At 31.7% G+C, this 15,129-nt stretch overlaps 1 protein-coding gene across 9 annotated transcripts in view; it reads right to left on the bottom strand.

Annotated features, from left to right (window-relative positions):
- The window catches only part of LOC127704254 (N-acetylglucosamine-1-phosphotransferase subunits alpha/beta-like), a 68,444-nt gene that overhangs the window by 36,115 nt on the left and 17,200 nt on the right, over positions 1-15,129 (bottom strand). The gene's annotated exons all lie outside the window — the stretch shown is intronic.

The following is a 15,129-nucleotide window of genomic DNA, read 5'->3' on the forward strand; positions in this document are numbered from 1 at the left end:
ACTGCCAGCCGAAAGTAGACTTGTAGTGACCATATTTATATCCCCTTGTCACCCTTTGGACTAAATTAGACTGGAGTAAAGAAAAAACCCACTTTTTATCAAGGTAATCGATATAATGCAAAAACAATAACTAGACTTAGGTTGGGTACTACTTTATTACCTGGTCAGCTAGGCCAGTACATCCGCAATGTACCTCCAATATGCAATACATGCGGCATTAAAGAGGATATAGAACACGTACTAGTTAACTGTATTAATCACTCACAAGCCAGGAAAAAATTTACAATCAAACTTGGATAAGGTTCAAATAGAAAATGTTAATACCAAAATATTGCTAGATCCTCCTAAAGATAAACAACAATATATCTGGTCGTACTTGGTTCAATATTTAACAGAAATTGATTACCATAAATTTATATAAGTATTAAAAAAAATAAAAGTAATATAAATAAAATAAATAAAAGACACTGCAAGAGTTGTCCGGGTCAGTGACTCAAAATGGAGTCCGGCCGTAACCGGCAGTAATAAAACAATTTTTACAACAATAACAGGACGTACTAAAGAAAAGATCGTTAAGAATACCAATTACACTGCAAGAGTTATCCGGGTCAGTGACTCAGAAATGGAGTCAGGCTGTAACCGGCAGTACAGCAGGCTCTTCAAGACAGCTTAACAACACATCGGTAAGAAGACCAACTACACTGCAAGAGTTATCCGGTTCAGTGACTCAGAAATGGAGTCAGGCCGTAACCGGCAGTACAGCAAGCTCTTCAAGACGGCTTAACAACACATCGGTAAGAAGACCAACTGCACTGCAAGAGTTATCCGGGTCAGTGACTCAGAAATGGAGTCAGGCCGTAACCGGCAGTACAGCAGGCTCTTCAAGACGGCTTAACAACACATCGGTAAGAAGACCAACTGCACTGCAAGAGTTATCCGGGTCAGTGACTCAGAAATGGAGTCAGGGCGTAACCGCAGTAGAGCAAGCTCTTCAAGACGAATTAAAATCGAAATAAATTTATAATCTAAAAAAATGTTTGAAATAATTAAACATATTTAAAATTAGTTAAAATATATGTAGTGCTAAGTGAATTAAACTATTGAAATTATGCTAACTAAACAGTAACTCACGATAACATTTGGCTTTTTTTTTCCAAATTCCTCCTTTTCCTACTTCTGGTGGCTCCGTGTTTATTAATTATCTATTTTTACGTATATGTATATTTTTTTTATTTTTTTTATTTTATGTTTTATATAAAAATTTCATTTTTATATTATTTTATTTTATTTATTTTTATATTCTTTTTCTTTTCTTTATTTATTCATCAATTTATTTATTCATTTAGTTATTCAAAATTTTACTCTATATTATTTTTTAATAATTTTTTTTTTGTCATTCTAAATTATATCAATTACCATATGGTAAAAATTAAATTATTTAATGCCCAAAAAGGCACAAGCCAGGGCCGACCATGCAAGGGCTGTAAAGCCAGTCAAGGTCGTTAAAAACTTCCATTTGTTGTTCCTTCCATCACATTTTGACATGAGTACATTTGTTGTAACATGAGACCAAATACCGCGAAATTTATTAGTCTCTCTCTCTCTCTCTCTCTCTCTCTCTCTCTCTCTCTCTCTCTCTCTCTCTCTCCAAATTTTACAAATATTACATGCCTCTGTGAAATTTCATATCGACGCATCAAACTATTTCCATTTTCTTTAATCGTGCATAGCTCATTTTCCGATTCACTTAAGATTTTTAACGATCTTCGTACTTGTTCATTACATTCTAAAATTAAAATCCTACACAAATTGCCAAAACTTTTATTTTCAGGCTAGACAGCGTAAAAGATAAATGTTAGTGTACAAACGGTGTTTTGAAGGCCGATATCCATTTGCGCTGTAAAAAAAAGAATAAATTTGCGCCACAACTTAATTACGCCAATTCTTCTTTTGCGTCACTTTATTTTGAAAACTGCAGCATTCTATTGCGCCAATAAAACAAGCATTTAATTGCGCAAATGTTATAGACTTATCTGCAATTTTTTGTTCTTATTGCACTAAGGACAAAAATTTGCACTAAGGACCTGACGGAATGATAGAATTGACACAAAGAACATGGCATATAGAAGGACACTTGCTAAAAGTACATTTTTTTAATTTGATAATCATATCTTTAGTAATTGTAAAGTTAGTTAATGTTTTATCGACACGCGCCACACTCCGTTGATTGTCATCTGTGTAATCGATAGAAATTCATGTTCGTTTAACCTTGACCGTTTTGGATCCACTTGTAAACTGATTAAACATGTTTATGGTATTTCAATTTTCTCTGATTATTTTCGTTTGTTTGTTACTGTCGTATTTATTTTGTGGCACGGGCTGCTTAAAAGTCATTTAACTTCAAAATAATAATATCGATTGACACCAAACTTTATATTTATGAGTTATATACTTATATCTTCTTATATCCATGTTCTTTGTGGTCTTAAAACATCGTTTTAGTGTCCTTAGTGCAAAAACTTTGTGCTCAGTCCTTTGCGGTATTTCTACACACCGTTTTCATATATAATTAATAACTGAATTCCCTCCTCATATTTACGGGCTAGTTTCTGAGCGCTAAATTCATGCATGTGATCTTATTCACCATTCAAAATGATTGTACACGAGTCATCTGTAAATAGCCTTGCAAAGCATGATTTAACAGTGCGCATTATATTCCCATATAATTTCTCCATTTTTCTCTATAAAAGCCTGGCGGAATTTATAATCTTCACAACCACGACAGGTTTCAGACCCTCTATCAGACTCTATCTTTTTTAAAACAAATTCAGACATCCTTTCAAGTGAGTATTCTTATTTTACATGTAAATAGGTTAATCGTTTAGAGGTAAATATGGCACAATTAAGTTCCATTTATTGGCGCAATTCATACTATAAGAAAAGAAGAGATGGGCGCGATTCAAACCTTTTCTAAATGGTAGTTGGCGCAAATTATACCCTAATTTTCTGACAAACCGGTAATTTCGTCGCCCGGGGATATGAATTTGACATTAATCTTCCTTCAGTAACTTTACAATACGCAGCCGTGACGTCATTTCCGTATATTGTAGATAGTACGTGTGATATTTAAACCAGAAATACCCATTCAAGTGAATTTTATCTTTTAGGAGGACTCCATTTCGGGTAACATTAAATATAAATAAAAATAAAATTACAATTACAATTAAAAAAAAATGATAATAAGTTCATTTGTAAACTTATGTTATTACTTTATTTCATGCATCTTATTTTTGTATTCTTTTTTTTTTTGGCGTCAATTACTTATTATTTTTCTAATTGACCTCTTCATAAATCGAAAAACGCATAAATTTTAAACCTAAATACAATCACATGGCATTGAATAATTTCTCCAGCTCTAAACTAGTTATAGATGCCTCTTAATTTTTATTTTTCTCGTTGGGTTGCTTGTCCATTGACGTTTACGCCATATATCTTTTTCGGTATTTGTATTTCGATCAATTTCACAAGAAATCTAATGAGAAAAATACTCGTAAGTCATGAACATTAAAGTATAACTTGCTATCAATTTTTGTAGTAATATTGTTTTGTGAAGAGAGCCCTTCAGGACACTTCATCGTATACGCACAAAGATAAAATAAATGAAACACGTTTAAGCTGTTTAAATCATGCAGTGAATTTTGAAAATATGGTTTAAAAAAAACGGTTATTTCTGTTTAATACTTTTCTGTCCCTTGTTTTAATAATTAGGACACGCGCCAACGGTTATACAACTAGTCAACCATGAATAATCTCAAACAACAAATGTTTTATTGGTTTGTCATAATTGCTAATCAATGTCGTATGATTTTCGGCAATATTGTAACAATAAGGGTTTATCCTTCATTAAACCATTGTGGTGACGTCAGCCTATTCATTTACCGTGGATTCTTTTTCTAGAATCAACGCTTCCTAAATCTGCCGCTGAAATTGACTCACCAAATTATATTCAATTGTTTCCTTTGTGTGCCTAATTTCATTAAGTTTGAATTGGCTAATTTACTGATTTCTGTTCACTAATGGAATTAATTTAAAAACTTACCTTAATTTTTGTAATTTTTATATGCCTTCACTGGGAATCGAACCCTTCCTTGAAATCTGTTATGTGTGACTGACATCAACACATCGACGAAACCTCTCGGCTACCAATTGGTTACACTATAGATGTCTATTTTATGTATTTAAATGAACATCTGATATACATCGGTTCATCGGACACACAGGGCTTGTACCTTTATATAGACAAAATAGGCAGTCGTATAGTATGAGTTGGTAGCCGCGAGGTTATCAAGGTTAAAATCAATGAGTTAAAGATAGGGATTTGTCGGTTTAGGTTCGAATCCCTGTATTCTCTCTGTTGTTCCAATTCTTAAGATATCCTGGTTTTTTTCTAAATTTGCATGTTATAGTGGATATTTTTGTAATAATAGCGAGTTTTACCGGGTTTTTTTTTTTATTATTATTGGATTTTTCACATGTTTGAAACAAAAATGATTACATTCTATTTGTCAATTTTTGTTTTATAAATATAGTATGATTTCATCTGTTTTACTACATAACTTTACAAAGGTTTGTTCGCAAATTACTATGCGAGAAAATCGTGATGTGCCTAGAGTGCTCGAAAAATTTCGATAACATACTTATTATATATACTTTATATATACTTTTTGGTCGGGTTGTTGTCTCTTTGACACGTTCCCCATTTCCATTTTCAATTTTATTAGAAATAATTTCGAATATTTCTTATTTGTATAAACAGATAATATTCATATGCCTGGTAATATAAAGATATCTTTAAAGGTAGAAGTGTTATATTTGTATTTTGTTAACCAATTAATTGTGATCCGAGATTTATCAATGCATCGTTGGACACGATAACATGGTTATTTAAACTCGCTTACAATACCTTCTAATTTAGAAAAGGCTTTAATTTAGAAAAAAAATTAACACAATAGTTTAAGTTATAGATACAATGGATAAGCGTAGATTCATGAAAAACAAACCATTCGCCCTCCGGGCTCATGGTTTCTTTTTCAAGAATCCACGCTTATCCATTGTATCTATATAACGTATTATAAAATTGCTTCAGTCATTTAATATATTTTATTTTTGTTGGTCATGTATAATATTTTTAGAATGACAATATAATTGTATCATTTTGAAGCGTTATTTATATAATTATTTAATATTTATTTAACTTGCATACCGATTTGATTGGCCAATAACTGTTTAAACACATGACGGCATAATAATATTATACAATTCGGCAGATATTTAATCAACGGCTCCAAGGAAAGTTTTCTTGTAGGGTAAAAGAAGGGGGAAAATATACCTCTAAGGAGTAAAACTTTAAAATTTGTATAACCTTTAAATTGTTTAACTTTTCATGTTCAGGCTTTCTCCTCAATTGCTAATATGGAGAATCGCGTTTTAATGCCATATCTTTTATCATTGTTTCTTTTAACTCAAAGACATGTAATACATGTATTCTTTTTTTTCTGAATAAACTTATTCACAATGATATATGGAAATTCGGGACGATTTAGAAATTGGCATGTTGTGTATACACCTTTCTATTGGTAAACACTATATATGTTGCCCACTCGATGTCCCTGTGTGTTTTTTGTTGTTTGATTGCTGTCTTATTGTCGTTAAACCCACCATGATCTCCTACTGTTTAAGTTCTGTTTAATGTACGTTTAAATCGATTTAAAACAAACTGAGTTTTGCTCAGAGGAAGAGTAATAGAAGAGGTTTGTATATAAATGCTTAGTGCAAAGTAAACAATAAAAAAAAAGTTTCACTTTTCAATTTTCAACTCCCCAAAATTTTAAACTGTATTGATTTTGAAGACGTGTCTCATCTAAACGAAGTCTGAATGGTCTCCAACTTACCAGTTTATTGTTTCCCTGTTTTGCACATACCTAAATATAAACCTCATCACATTTGATCCCAAAATTATCAATAAAATTGAATTTGTCGTAGTAAATTCCATTGAGCACAAAACAAATCCAAACCAGATTTGAATTATATGGATATTCAATTTTTTTTTAAGAAATATGAAGAAAAATAATAATTATCTTGTTTGACTTTGAAACACGGAGTTAGTACTTTAAATTACATTGTGCACAAAATATCATAAAATCTTCCTAGGAATGAGAAACTCTTTCTTCATAGAAATGTATGAAATAGTTTACACTGGACATTAAACAACCAACAATCAATCAACTAAAATATATTCAAGGGATTATTATTATGCATGTATATGTATATAAATGCCAGGTACCATATAAATATATTGAATAATCAACAAAATATAGTGCTGTCAAAAAGACACATTATCATTAGGATATCAAAATAATTCACGTTTTTTTTCAAAATGATTAGCAAACAATCCGCTTTCCGAAGCATTTTTCAGTTTCCGTGCTATCGCTCCGTGTCGGTTAATAGTTTTGAGAATAAAGTTGAAAAATCGATCTACGTAACACATTATATTATAATATATATAGAAGTCACAGTAAACATTAAACTTATGCATGGCGGAAAAGAAATATACGAAAACAATGTGCATGCAGCCTCGCAAATAATATTTAAAAAAATGACATTTAATTTATAAAACTTAGGACTTTAATTTTTGTATTTTTGGTGGGATGTTGAAGTCTCTAGAATATAGAAAATACACGAGAAAACCTCTTAGTACACTATCAAAATGTGATTGGTGTCCATTGTACTATATATTGTTTAAGCATTTAGTGTATTCTTATTCATTTGGACATCTGTGTCCCTGGCTCTGAACAAGAAATTGCGAGGATGTTATGCTTTTACCTTTTTATACCGTCAATTTACCTTTAATATGATTTTTTAACAGAATGTTATATATATAATTTTTAAACTGGTGTTTTTCCTTGTGAAAACAAAATGGTCTTAAAGCTAAATGTCGTCGTCAGATGTCTAGTGTCTCATAAGCCTATCTAGTCTGGGTATTTGTCTTATTTTATTATTGTGAAATGTATATTACAAATTTATATAATTTGTATATAACTTGGTAGACAAGTATGCGACACTTGAATAAAATAAATTTTCTCTCTGTATAATGGAAGGCGCTAAACACTTTAGAATATACACCACTTGCTGTTTTCTTTACCTGGACACAGATCTTATTACGTAACAAGTACGAATAATGTAAAATTATCGATATGGTGTATTCAGTAGAATAAACATGGTATCTCTGGACTGGGGTATTTAAGATATTTTGATCTGACAATGGGTGTACATTTATTTGTGTTTTATGATAAAAAAAGATGCACATTACCATCGTATTTTCACAAAATCTTGAAAATGTGTTGATTTGGAGCATTTATATATATTTTCAAAACCTGAGACAAATCACTGATTTTCAATTATAGATCTATCTCATTATTATCAGCAGTGGGCAAAGTATTTGAAAGAATTGTATTTAAAAATGTATTTAGACGTTACGCACGTTCCCAATAAAACTATACGCTTTTGACGTTCTTCGAAAGAAAGTTTCAAACGTTAAAGCTTACAACCTACTTATGTGAAAATGCCGCTTAAAAAGACCGTAGAATTTACATTCTTCCAACAAGTATTCATTTTGCCGAGATTTTCTAAGTTGCTTCTTTATATGCTTTCATTTTTTTAAGCTGGGCTTAGCATTAATAAATGCAAAATTTCATAGAATTAAAACAAAATTTCACACATGCAAATTTTTTAATTTTGCGATAAATTGTCTCCAACAATAATATGTAGCACTGTATAACAATGTGATGTCTTGTAATATGATTTAAAATCTGTTTTGTATATTATTAAGCGTCTTTTATTTTTCAACATTCAAAATGTTTTGAAACTTTAAAACTGAGTTTGACACTATGAGTGAAACAAATGCCGGAAAATCTGAGGCTATATGTACATCTAAGGACGAGCGTGCTTCCAACATATCACATTGACTGTCTTTGCTTATAACCTTTCATGCCTTATTTTCTTAATTTTCTTTTAACTATTTGTGTATTATCAGTTTCTTCTCTTTCTTAAAATTTAGCAATGTTCTCCTTGCCAGAAGACGTCTCCAATCTTGGCTAGTGAAATAGTTATTATTTAAGAAGTACGTTTTATTTATTTTTTAATAAAAAGTGGCTTATATACTAGTATTATAATCCATAGTATTTATTTTATCAGTTAATACTCGAATAAGTCAACAATCTTAATATCAATTACGATTTTATGGAAAGTGTTAAAAATTGCATTTTTTTTAATGTGCATTAAGTTTGAAAAAGAAATACGTGCTCTTATGATGATGCCATTGTCAACTTTCAATATTTCAAGGTTGGTCGGGGGTCTAATTTTTGTTTAAAAGAAAATGTTTTCATTGATTACAATTTTTAAATCAGGATTGTTTTATCGGGCAAATAATAAAGAAAAAATCATTTTATGAAGGAATTTACACATTTTGTACAGTAAATCAGGCCGTTAGTTTTCTCGTTTGAATTGTTTTATATTTGTCATTTCGGGGCTTTTTATAGCTAACTATGAGGATAGGGTTTTGCTCATTGTTAACGTCTTTGTCGTCTGGTCTTTGATGAAAGTTTGTCTCGTTGGCAATCATACGGCCACATCTTCTTCTTTTAATAATTACAATAAATTGATCTATTCTGTGATTTATTAAGAAAACGAGGACGATGATTTCGTATTGTTTTTTGCTTTCGGAAAACATGTGTTCATCTGAAATATTTTTTTCACAAACAAAAGCTTAAAAGAAGGGACGGCGATCCATACTTTTTTTATTATATGTTTGAAATTATAGAATTTGGCAAAGTATGGAAATCTCTTTTTATATAGACCAATATCTACCTAACAGATTAACAGCAGGCCGAAATCTGATTTTTAAATATATAATTACTTTTAAGTGACCAGATGTGTATTTTTAAGTAACTGCTATATATACACATGGATCAATGTTTTCTGAAATGAACAAATATGGATCAGGAATGCATTTCATGCACTTTTTATACTATAAATTATTTTTGGTTTAGCGCTTCCATTTCTAGTCAAGATATTACTGAGTATCGGTTTACACTAGATCTTCTTTGACATTTTTTTTTTAATCATTTCCAAATGGATAATTTTTCGATTTCAATGGTTTTGGTTTTGTTTTTACATTGTTTTACAAGTATAAAAATCAATATTCACGCCATGTTGAGTTCTGCGAAAACAAAAAAAAATCTACTGTATTCAAAAATTGAAAATTTGCACGCAGTAGATTGATTGGTTTATTTATTTGGTGTCTAACGCCACATTCGTCACTATTGGCTATTTCGTGGCGGTTTTATTGGATGAGGAAGCCGGAGTGCTTGAGGTAACCACCGAGCCACACTGCAGGCTTTTTGAGGTTGATTTAATGATAAAGAAGAGGAAAATGGTATGTCAATTTGTTATCTATACAATCAAACCTGCCGAAGAAACCACCTGTATTCAGCAAAAAACTGTGTTATAAGACCATTAATTGTAGGTCCCTATGTAGTGCATTTCATATAGATTGAACGTGTAAAAGACCACCAGTCATATGAAACCACAATTTTGCTCTCCCTTTAGTGGTCTCTAAGACAGTTTTCAATGTATATACACAGCAGATTCAATGTAATCTATTTATTAGAATTTGAATTCTCTCTTCCTTTTTTTATAAATTGGATATTCATGTAAAAAAAATAAACTTCACGCAAAGTATACGCTTTGACAAAATAAGGAAATGAAGAAATTTTGGAAGATGTGGGGTCCAGTAAATGGGGAATTTTTTTCGAACGAGTTGGGAGTGTCTGTAAATTAATATACTGGAGCCTGCTACATGTTTGTGTGCAATCCATCATATTTGTCGGACAACTATACTCTCTCTCTCTCAAATAAATGTAAAAGAAAAGTTTCAATCTTAATATACTAGTCTCATCGCATGCCTATGTAACAGGCAATTCTGTTGGAGATTCTAGAAAATAAACTCCATTCTGCCTTACTACTTCTAGATGTAATAAATTATAACCTTCTTTTTCATACATATGACTAGCGATTCTTCTACTCACAGTAGATTAAAAAAAATATCGTAAGCTATACTGAAATTCGTGATATACCTTTTTTTTTGTTAGATGAGTCGCTGACACAAAAAAAAGATTGCAGGTTATACTGAAATGTTCGTGACTAAGGAACACTTTTTCTCATAAGATTTTTTTGTGAGATATTTTATTCATGAGTTTAGCTTCGATTCTTTTAATAGCAACGCTAGGCATTAGGGATTTGGTGTACAGCTTGAGTAATTTGAAGATGTTTATTTGGGGTTAAATGATCAGAAATGCACAATTATATATGTTTTAAATACTTAAAGTATAAACATATTAATTTGTGAATATGATGATACTGATCATTGAAATAAGATCAAAAGACGTAAAAAATGCCAGAGTTTTATATATACATTGTAGTGTATAGATAGCTGTCTATTGTTGCCGACAGCATGACTCCAGTGTTGTACGGTTATCTTTGTCGTTGGATTGCTGCCTCATTGAAGCTTATCCATATCTCCCTTTTTCATATGAATATGAAAGGAATGATACATCGTACGTAGATTGAGTGGATCGACGTGTTTCATGTACGCAAACTATTTTTGTCCGAGTGCAGAATCTGCTGGCGGTGGTTAACCGGTTGTCATTTATCCATGTTCGTTTTTTTTTTAATTTGTTTTAGTTTATTCTTTGCGACGGGATTTTGTTGTTCCTTTACATAAGCCATTGTGATATGCATAAAATATTAAAAAAAATGTATATTTGGACAGTATTATACGAAAACAAAACGATCACTTCAGAGAAAATAAAAAAAAAAGAGATCAAAGTTGGAACAAATGATGAAATCATATAAGACATCGAAAAGAGGAGACTTCCAGTAATAGTCTTGATGTGCAGTCATGGCACCACATGATTTGAGGAACCGTGGGACCTCGATCATAGGTTCCCGGTGGACGTCGATCTGAGTCTTACATATATATGAAATATGGCACTGAATATTGACTAAAGACTTTAAGTGGCTTATAACTTTTGGTTGTTCAATATGAAATGAACTCGAGACATATAGTATACAAATGCCATTCACATTATGCCGTGCGTATTTCTTAAGATAAATAGAACTATAATTAATGCATTCAACTCTTAGTTTCACCATTTCTTCTGAATGAACTACCCCTAAATGGATAAAATAATGTTTGTCCAATTTGCAGACAATAGCAGGCGTTATTTTTTTCTCCGATAAAGTTTCAATCGAATTGCCTAAATTACATGACTTAAAGGCAATAACTGTTTCATTTTGTTTGCGGGGCATTATCAATTATGACTGGAAACGGCAATTCCCGACAAAAAAGTTACGAAGTTTACTGAATCAGAACCACCACCATCACATACATCAATCATCATCATCACCATCACTGATCATCACCTTCATCAACAAAATACGTATAATGTTGTGACCACCGCATATAATGTTTTAACCACTGCATATAATGTTCCGACAACTGCATATAATGTTGTCACGACTGCATATAATGTTGTCACGACTGCATATAATGTTGTAACCACTGCATATAATGTTGTGACCACCCCATATTATGTTTTAACCACTGCATATAATGTTCCGACAACTGCATATAATGTTGTCACGACTGCATATAATGTTGTGACCACTGCATATAATGTAACCACTGCATATAATGTTGTGACCACTGCATATAATGCTGTCGCGGCTGCATATTATGCTGTGACCACTGCATATAATGATAATCATCAACATAAGGCAGTCATGGCGTTCCATAAAACTGAATGTTTTTTCCATCCATATCAGTTAACAGGTGTGAAAAATTTGAGATCTATAGTAGAATTCGTTTAATAAAAAGCCTCCGAATTATACTTTGAATTATTTTGTCCATCAGGACATTTTATTGGACACGGGAATACTGACGATGTTTTTAAAGTAACACCGCAGTTACTTAATGATGACTTCAGAGAGCTTCTTTAGGACATGTATATATTTTCTGATATTATTAAAATCCATTTTTAACCGTTAAATCTTATAAAAAGTGAAGGCAGAAAGTTTGTGTACGGCTTGAGTAGCTAATTTGGACATTTTTTCTCTTCCATCTCTAAACTCTTCTGACGATCTTCCTTCTCTAACAGTAAAAAACGTCTAAAACCCCATTTTACGTTATAGGTATACAATACAGTTGTAAAATTATATAACATTCTACTTACTATTTAATCCGCACTGGGATTTCAAAGACGCGCACAAAATTGTAACAGCGGGACACCCTTAAAATGACGTTATAGGCATCGAAATGAGCAGAGTTTTTCATTACATAATGTACAAAGCAAACACTCATCTATGTTATCGATTTCTTTGGTTTATTTCCTTTCGAATGATATGCAGAACATGGATATTTATTGTATAGGAAAAGAGCTTCAATTTGAATAACCCGCCATCTATCGTATATTTCCAAAGAGACACAAATACCGTGCGCAACGTCTTAGTCACTTAATTAGTTATATTTCAAATAGAAAAAAAGCGTTTCACCTTTTGAGAATACTAATGCAGGAGTTCCGCAAGGCTCTGTATTGGGTCCCCTACTATTCCTTATTCATGTATATGACATAGCTTGTAATTTGATAAGACTAACTCGATTGTGTGCTGATGAAACATCCCTTTCTTTTTAAAGTAATAGTCCTTACACAATAGAGGATGTCTTAAATAGCGATTTAGAACAAATCTTAGCATGGTCTTAAGATTGGCTTATTGATTTTAACCCTTACAAGACAAATGCTATGCTATGGTTGTACTCAACAAGATTCCGACAATTTAGAACATATTTAGTTAGAAGCAGGAATATTAGTAACTGGGTTGCCCGTGTTTGCTTGTCGGGAAGTTATATATTTTAAGTGAAACAGGCTGAAATTTGCTAGTGGACAGAAGAAAGTCCAGAAAGCTCACTATGTTCTATTCTTTATATAATGGGACTGCCTCTACGATTTAATGCCACTTTTTGGTCAAATGTCTAATTATAATTTGCGAAACAATTATGTGATACCCAGTTATAGATAGATTTAACCAGAAAATCCTTTTTTTTTCGATCTACTACTATTGAATGGAATAGCCTAAACCCCGACATACGTACGTCCAGAAATATGAATATATTTAAACGAAAGATGAAGTCTAAATTGATACAGACACCTAAGGTGACGTAGCTAGGCATTTTTTTTAGTGTACGCCCGAACTTCGAAGAGGCGCCTAGTGGCCGCAACATACCCCAGCGTGTCCGTGACAGAGCTAGTGTACACGGGTTCCAGAGATCGAAGCCCCCCCCCCGAAGCTCACGCGTTATCAAGAAAGATATACCGGTATCATCTTTTAAAAAATCACCAATAGCAACATACTTCGGAGACGTATTTGTTTATTTCTTATCTTTACTGTATGCAAAGTAAAGTAAAAGAGACTACCATAGATTTGTTATTAATCCCAAATGCTTGGTGGGTACAAATGCAGTATTCAGGACTTACATTTTTGCATTAAACCACATTTCAAAAGAAATTGGAAAACTGAGCCGGAAGTATTTCTAAGACACTGATTTTTCGTGTTCTATGTAGCTTTCTTACTGGCAAAAATGGAAAAAGATTTTATAAATGCTGTCAGGCACCGACCATTGAAAAACAATCGATCTGTTTAAAAAAAGAAATGAAAATAACTGTTTGTTTTTTGTTTTTGGCAAATTAGTAAAATTATTTTGAAATAGATTAATGATAGTAATTTATTTACATGTGAAAAAGCTAGACTTTGTGGCGTAGGGATGTAATTGAGTGGTTTTGTGTGCAATTATTTCCCATTATTTCGGCAGTGAAAATCTGCAAGTATTTCATTATGTTGTTTGATTTACACATTATAACAAAACTAAGAATATGACGGATAAATTTATAGTTAGCTGTTTAACGTCCAGTGGCAACTATTGGATGTTTTATTAGGAGGACATTTAAAATGTTATAAATATGAACAAGGACATCCTTTGTTATGCAAACATGTGTATCACGGCACAAGCGATGACCTTTAGACCCTATGTAGCATATGTATATTTAGGGTTGCTCCGAATAAAGGGGATATAGATACAGGAAAATAAAGAAAAAAAAATATGAAATAAGAATAGAGTATAACGGGCAAAATAAAAAATAGAGGAAAATGGTCTTAGAACATTTAAGAATAGAGGGAAATGGTCTAGTTTTTGTTGTTAGAAAATTCAAAAATGAAGACGCTCAATTATAATTTCACTTAAGAATTCGAAATTTTTCATTTGCTGTACGCGCTCTTTTTTAATTATTGTTTAAAATCAAGTGCATTTGTAGTAAAAATAATACACTATCGTTTGTACATTGGTAAGGATTTATGTTTGCTGTTGATGAGGCACATAACGGGTAATTGTTTTTATTTGAAATTTCTCATATATTTGATTTTGTTCGACTGATTTGATAGATGAATAAAAATATATCTATAATCTAAAAAAATAAGTTTAATTACGATATGTAGATGAAACTGTTATTCAGTCGATGTTTAAATACATGCGATAAAAGAGAATATATAAATATGATTAACAAACTTTTTAAACAAAAGGCAAACCTTAAGACCCCGAATATACTTTGTAAGAACATTAGATTAATTCCGAATTCCATTTAAAATACATTGTTCATTTAGGTCAAAAGAATATTAATACCTTAGGCTATTTTCAAAAAATGTTGACTGAAAACCCTGTAGACTGCAGTTTACTCGCACATTCACCAAGTACGTATTTCCACGGCTATCATATCTTTTAATTTGTTTAAATTTATTTCAGTGTTTATTTTTCAAACTGTTTATGTAAATAATTTTGGATCAACATCGAGTCAGATTAAGTTATAATTTATTAAATGATTAATTAAAAACTGAAATATGCATCCAATCTAAATGTTACGCCTATGATAACCTATATAAAAAGATTTAACAGAACACAATTCA

Source organism: Mytilus californianus, unplaced genomic scaffold (assembly GCF_021869535.1).
Source record: "Mytilus californianus isolate M0D057914Y unplaced genomic scaffold, xbMytCali1.0.p SCAF_6, whole genome shotgun sequence".
Taxonomy (NCBI): Eukaryota; Metazoa; Mollusca; class Bivalvia; order Mytilida; family Mytilidae; genus Mytilus; species Mytilus californianus.